General features: G+C 36.3%; 1 long non-coding RNA gene across 1 annotated transcript; it reads left to right on the top strand.

Annotated features, from left to right (window-relative positions):
- The first annotated feature begins 1,177 nt into the window (after window positions 1-1,177).
- On the top strand, window positions 1,178-2,923 carry LOC143258091 (uncharacterized). Its single transcript, XR_013032138.1, has 2 exons — window positions 1,178-1,606; window positions 2,808-2,923. It is a non-coding gene; the product is annotated as an uncharacterized LOC143258091 (long non-coding RNA).
- Window positions 2,924-7,305: the final 4,382 nt, after the last annotated feature.

Raw genomic sequence — 7,305 nt, 5'->3', positions numbered from 1 at the left:
TAAAGCTGAACTTTGGTACTAAGAAAATAATAACTCTTGAAATAAAAATGTGTATAGAATGTTAATAAACATTTAAATTTAAACAATGAGATTTTGTAAACACTTAACGTTGAAATGTAAGTTGATAAAAGTACTAATCCTTGAAATATTGTATAATATATCTAATTAATTTTTACGAATGGTATAACATTGAGTTATGATATTATTAATACAGTAAACCATGAAGTAAGCTGTTATCTATGAAACTTGGTGTAATGTAAACTCTTTGGTACTTAGTATCAATCCAATCTAACTTATAAGAGGTATTACACCTAAGGCCCTGCATGGTCAGGTGAGTTAAGGCGGCTGACTCGTAATCTGAGGGTTGCGGGTTCGAATCCTCGTCGCACCAAACATGTTCGCCCTTTCAGCCGTGGGGCGTTATTAAGTGACGGTTAATTCCGCTATTCGTTGGTAAAAGAGTAGTCCAAGAGTTGGCGGTGGGTGGTGATGACTAGCTGCCTTCCCTCTAGTCTTACACTGCTAAATTAGGGACGACTGGCGCAGGTAGCCCTCGTGTAGTTTTGCGAGAAATTAAAAAACAAAACAATGGATTTTTATTCCATCCGTCTAATGGACTGGTACTCCAGCAAAGCAGAATATGAAATTAAGGTTATGTAAATAAAACCTGTAACATACAAGTGTATTTTTACCTCATGACATACATTGATATTTAGTTATGATATATCATTAGATGGCTTTCTTTAGTCAAGTCACCGCACACGCTTTGGCCAAAAGTCAATATTACCGGTTGTTATAACCCACATTACTAATTATTTACCCTTTGCAATAGAACTTATTTACCGTGCAAGACATGGGACCACTTTCATTATTTCAAAAGAAAAAAAAATTCTTCGAACATGTCAATTCGGTGTCCCTAACAAATTTCTTCACAAAATAAAAATTTCTTTGGCTTTCTATTGGCCACCCAAGGGTACAAATATTCAAACGGATGGTTAGAAGCAGCAGAGTTATATTTGCCTTGTAAAGTTTATTAAACTTTCTCAGTAAGAAACTAATCCACTTTAGTAGTTTAACTAGTGTTGAACACATAAAGCATTGTTTAAGGTAAAAGAAACAAATCCTATAATAGTGAGATTTGTTTTCTGCAAATTTTGTCAATTTATTTTGCTCTGATTTAGAGACACCCTGCTGAGAACAAACATATCAAAACCTTTTGAATCTCTAAAATGATGTAATTATCATATAGCAACGAAACCTAGAATTTCATTTTCTTTGGTTTATTTCAGTGATACAGGGAATAAAGACATATATACATATATATTCATAAATTATTTGAATTCCTGGCATGATGAAGATTTATCCTCTGACGTCAACCAATAACCATGGATACTCTGTGAATATTTCAGTAATTGTGAGAGTAGATATTTCGGCTTACGATGGTTTTGTTGGGTCTATGGACTACTATAAGTAGATACCAAGTTCTTCAGAGACCACATTTCGTTCTTGGACACAACTTCTTTTCACATCCAGCCGATCATGTTCATCGTTCAGAATTTCCAGCTTGCGATCTGCCTTATAACATCCTTTTACTGGACCTCTATGGGTATGATTTTGCTATAAAATTCTTGACGTATCAGCTGTTAAACGTGTATTATTTTCACTTTCTTTTCTTGTATATTGTGTATTAGGAAACCTAAAGATACAATCTGTAAAAGTTATTAACGAGCTGGCCAACTTGCCGTCACTGTCTCTCTTTTTATATTAATCAAAGTATATTATAAGTAAAAGGAAGATATTACGTATTAACAATTTAGATGTAAACCCATTTACTTTTGTTCCATATCTTAAAGCATCACCTACTTTTGATTCCTTGATAATGCTGTCTTTAATTTAAAGTTTAAAGTACATGATCCCACGTTAAATTTTTAAAGTGAAATTACGTTCAATTATTAAGCAGTTTTGTAATACTTTTTATGTTTAAACTTCAATTTTAAAGAAAGAAGATTTTATTTAACTTGTAATCTGAGGGTCGTAAGTTCGAATTCCTGTCGCACCAAACATGCTTGCCCTTTCAGCCGTGGAGGCGTTATTATGTGACCGTCAATTCCACTATTATTTTCTAAAAGAGTAGCACAAGAGTTAGCGGTTGGTGGTGATGACTAGCTGTCTTCCTTCTAGTCTTACACTGCTAGATTAGGGACGGCGAGCGAAGAGAGCTCTCGTGTAGCTTTACGCGAAATTCAAAAACAAACTATCCGCAGTGATTGTCCCTAATTTACAGTAATAGACTAGAAGGAAGAAGTTAGTCAGTACTACCACCCACCAACTCTTGAGTTATTCTTCATTCTCGAATAATGGGGCTGACCCACGACATACAAATTGCAATTAAGTACCCTAACCATCACGCCATCTTGGGCCGAAAATCGATTTGAAAGATTGTTTTATGATAAAAGTTTATAGTGGTTTCTATTTCTTCAATGAGTTAATTTAAAGTCAATTTGATTTGATGCATAAGAAAGGACATATATATTTGCTGATCGAGGTAAGCAATACGAATAGCATGATACTGTTAAAAAATTTAACTTTAAAATTTATATAAAACTGGACCAACATTGGAAACTACAAAATACCTTATTATACGAAAAATGTATTTCTAGATTAATTACTAAAATGGTTACATTTGCTCCAAAACTTGCGTGTTTTCAACTTTTCACATTTTGAACACATCTATTTTTATATCAACCAGTTTCATGTTGTCTGTTTTAATAATTTATAATCACTTTAATGTTCACATATTTTTTCAGGTTATGTTGCTAATGACAAAAGTAAGAAGGACGATTCCATCTCAGTGTTACGACAAGGTCGTAGTTTCAAACCAACTGGTGACGAAAGGGCGTTTTTCTCCGAAAGGGCGATCCCCAGTTTTGATTTCTTGCCATATTCTATCTCATGGTCGAAGATTTTGTGCTTAAAAGTTCTGAAAAGGCAAATGATCCTAAGCTCTTTTTACACGTTTTACTCCAAGAATTGGCCGAAAGAAGAGGTCCATGCTCAAGAACATGGCGGGGACGTTCAAACAGATTGACTTGACAGCTTTGCAGTTGAAGATGGAGATATTCAAAATATTGTTCGACGAATTATTCCAACTCCCTATGTCAGCCACAAAACTTTAGATGGTGGTGACGTAGACTGGGTCAAAGAGCCTTTTCACACCTCGGATAGGCCGTGCGCCATTTATTCCTCGAATCGGAAGAACAAATCCAGATAGATCTTCTGATTTTGCATTAATTCCTTTTACAAGCCGAGTTCCATTTATTTCCAAAATCGCTACACTGGACAACTGAGTTTTTCAAGAAAAGAGTCGAAATTTGGTTTCAATACGCTATTTGTGAATGCATATTTTGGTATTTTGTATCACTAACGGTATTGAAAACTAAATGTGAAAAACAGCACCGAAAAATAATAAATGTAACTGTATATTGCATATCGCAAACACAAAGAATAAATAAAGGAATTTATGAAGCAAGCATAATTATATTTTGTTTGTACAAATTACTGTTTATTTTACTTTACTTAATACAGTATACTAGTATTCTATTTCAGTAGAGGGCCCGGCATGGCCAAGCGTGTTGAGGCGTTCGATTCGTAATCCGAGGGTCGCGGGTTCGAATCCCGGTCTCACCAAATATGCTCGCCCTTTCAGCCGTGGGGGCGTTATAATGTGACGGTCAATCCCACTATTCGTTGGTAAAGAATAGCCCAACAGTTGGCGGTGATGACTAGCTGTCTTTCCTCTAGTCTTACGCTGCTAAATTAGGGACGGCTAGCGCAGATAGCCCTTGAATAACTTTGCTCGCGAAGCACAAAATCAAAATACTTTATATCTTAAAATAAGAAATTAAATATTTTAAAAATAGTGTCAAACAGCCTAACTTTTGCCATTAGTTGTTTCGTATTTGCTTTGTCCACAGCAAAGACTCGACTCCTGGACTTTAGCGTAGCCTTATCGCTGTCCCATTGACGGACATTTGTAGAAAGTACTGTATTGGGTCGAAGGCTTATAGATTGTTTATACCCTTTACATATTATTAAACTCATGCCACACTGTGGTAGTTTTTTATAGGTAGATTTGCACTTTTGGCTTTCTAAAGTAAATTAAATTTCTATTTTAGAACAACACACCGACAAAAGTATATCGATACATCTGTTCGAGCTCACACTTAGGGTAAAGATGACTGGCTCTATTACCTCTGGGAAGTAATTCAGAGTTAAAAAAGGCAGGTCGTTTTACTTGTCTACTAAGCCCACGCCAAAGAACTATTTTCTCACGTTTTTCAACAGACATAGTATATCTACTAGACTCAAGTATATGAAAATTAATACTTCTAGATTGAGCTAACGTGAAAATTACATATTGTGAATTTATCCTCAAAGTTACAGAAAATGACTACAAAACTGTTTTTCGGTTTTTAAATTAGGTTTAAGGCAATAAATAAATTTTAAAAATATTTATTGGATACTTTAAGTCACACCAAACATGTTTGCCCCAATCAACCGTGGGGTGTTATAAAGTTACGGTCAATCCCACTATTCATTGGTAAAAAGTAGCCCAAGAGTTGGCAGTCGGTAGTGATGACTAGCTGCCTTCCCACTAATCTTATACTGCTAAATTAGGGACGGCTAGCACAGATTAGCCTCGGGTAGCTTTGTGCGAAATTCAAAAACAAACATTTATAAAGGAATATCGTTTGTTCTGTCCTGGATATGATATTGCTATAATACTGAACATCATGCAACAATGTCCTTCAGTATCACAACGCGTGGAGGTTTGAGGTTACAACCTTACCTAATTAGAATGACCATTACAGGGGTAACTTTAGTCACGTTGGGTAAGTACGATGTGTCTTGTAGAGAAGATAACATTGATTTAAACAGACTAGCACACCATCTTGAAGAGAAAATAGCTTGACAAACTAAAATGGACAATCCAGCGTACAAATTAAGTATATATTCTGTATTTCTGTTTAGTGTTTCAATAAAATTTATTTGTTTCATGTTTTACTTTGTGTACATTGTCTTTAAATCATCGGCACTACTTTGTTACTCGTAGTTACTCGGTATCATTCCTTAATCTCTTATTGTCATGCGGAACTATCCCATCACTCTTAATTCAGTTCGATCCGACATATCACAATACTGTTATAACCTGAAATGTTCTTCGTATTTAAAGGAGGCCTGGCATGGTTACGTTTCGAGGGTCGCGGGTTCGAATCACCGCCACACCAAACCTGTTCACCCTTTCAGCCGTGCGGGCGTTATATTGTGACAGGCAATCCCACTATTCATTGGTAAAGAGTAGTCCCAGAGTTGGCGGTGATGACTAGTTGCCTTTCCTCTAGTCTTACACTACTAAATTAGCTTTGCGCAAAATTAAAAAACTAACAAGCTTATATGTTCGGATGCTCTGGTAACAAAGGTCCCCTTTTAACTGGAAATTAAAATGTTTTTCATTTAAAAGATATTTTATGTTTGAAATAAGCACTCGTTTAATAAAGTTATTTTTTATTTCTTAAATAAATTCACAGTTAATTCACTTCTACTTTTTCAGCTTCGAAGGTTAAATATCTGGGTCATTTTTCCTGGGTTAAAACGCATTAAAAGAAATAATTGTTTTCGAGAAAAACATCTAAAAAAATTCAGGGCCAGTTTCATTAGTGATATATTTTTCTTTTTAATAAACGTTTTCAATGCATTAAAATAATATGTGAAACCCAGTCTAGGTTGGCCTTCTTTTCGCTTAACTCTATGACGTAACGATATTGAAGGCAGCTCATTTCAAAAGCCAATCACCCTATTTAAAAAAAATGATACTGTCTAAATTGCAGATGACTCCTTCTCTGCCAAAATTTGATTATATGTCCCCTTGTTCTATTATTTTCACTGCTGAACACAAAGTTTGGATCTGTATTATCAACATCCCAAATAATCTTAAACACTTCAATGAAATCGTCTCTGATCCTTCTTCTCTCCAGAGGAAATATGTTTAGAGATTTTAGTCTCTCCTCATAGGACAATTTCACCATCCCAGGTATCATCCAAGTCTTTTCTCCAACACTCCTTGATGTGGATTCCTGTACGTGGTGAGGGACCTCCCAGAGAAGGTTGTGTACTTTCAATTTACCTCCTCTGGGATCTAAACATTCACCTGCGTGTTTGCCATGTGTGGTGGCCCCGTGAAGGGGAGGAGAGGATCCTGGTTATTGAGGAGTCCAACCCTAACACACCACTTTGGCCTTGAATTCCTGTAGACGGGCGGCCTTTGGGTGGCCCTTCTTGGGTCAATCGGCTGGTCCACTTGGGCTAGAGTCAACTAAGTACCAGTGTTGGAAGTTCTCAACGGGTGTTGTGGACATTGTGTCTGATGCTGGTGTTTGGGTATAGTGCTCACGAAACCATGGCGTTGCTGCAATGTCCTTGCATGACATTGTAGTGCGTCCCTAATGGTGGGTGGGGACAGTGAGCACTGAAATATATTTTTTTTATTATGGATACCCCTCAAATAAAAAAAAAATAAACAAATATGACAGCATAGAGAAAAATCCGTCTACTGGCAAACAATCGCACATTTATGACTCTGTACAGTCAAACTCACAGCTTGAAGCTGTCCCGATATTTTAATTATACATTCTTTAACTGAAATTCCTTTGGGCAGATGTCTTCATTTTTTTTATTCAGAAGGGCTTGCTGGCTCTCCTAAATCGGTAAAAAAATTAATGTCTGGGGACATTTTAGTGGAAACATCTTCATCACAACATTTCAAATTCCTCTTGAAATCAAAGGCCATGTGGATATACCCATTGAGGTTACTCCTCATTCTACTTTGAATTCTTCCAGAGGAGTTATAGTTGAGAGGGATTTAAAAACCATTCCAGAGTCAGAGATCCTCGTAAGTTTCACCAGCCAAGGTATTACAGCCGTGCTCCGAATTTTTACTCGTAGAGACGGAATTATGGAGCTGACAAATGTTCTAACTGATTAATGTTTACAACATCGCGTCCTCCCACCACAATCAAGGCAGGATATCTGAACTGTAAGATACGGCCTTATATTCTTAATCCTGTTAGATGTTTCCATTGTTAACGATTTGGTAACTCAAACATCTTGCCATGGTTCCTTGACATGTGTCTGTTGTGCTGGTAAAGACCATGATGCTTTTGAATGCCAACTTGAATCACATTGTATTAACTGTAATGGTCCACATCCTTCCTATTTTACTTCTAGCCCTAAATGGGTAGAAGAAGA

This window comes from Tachypleus tridentatus, chromosome 7 (genome assembly GCF_004210375.1).
Source record: "Tachypleus tridentatus isolate NWPU-2018 chromosome 7, ASM421037v1, whole genome shotgun sequence".
Lineage (NCBI taxonomy): Eukaryota > Metazoa > Arthropoda > Merostomata > Xiphosura > Limulidae > Tachypleus > Tachypleus tridentatus.
The sequence above is the reverse complement of the archived record's forward strand: the minus strand, read 5'-3'. Positions and strand labels throughout refer to the sequence as shown.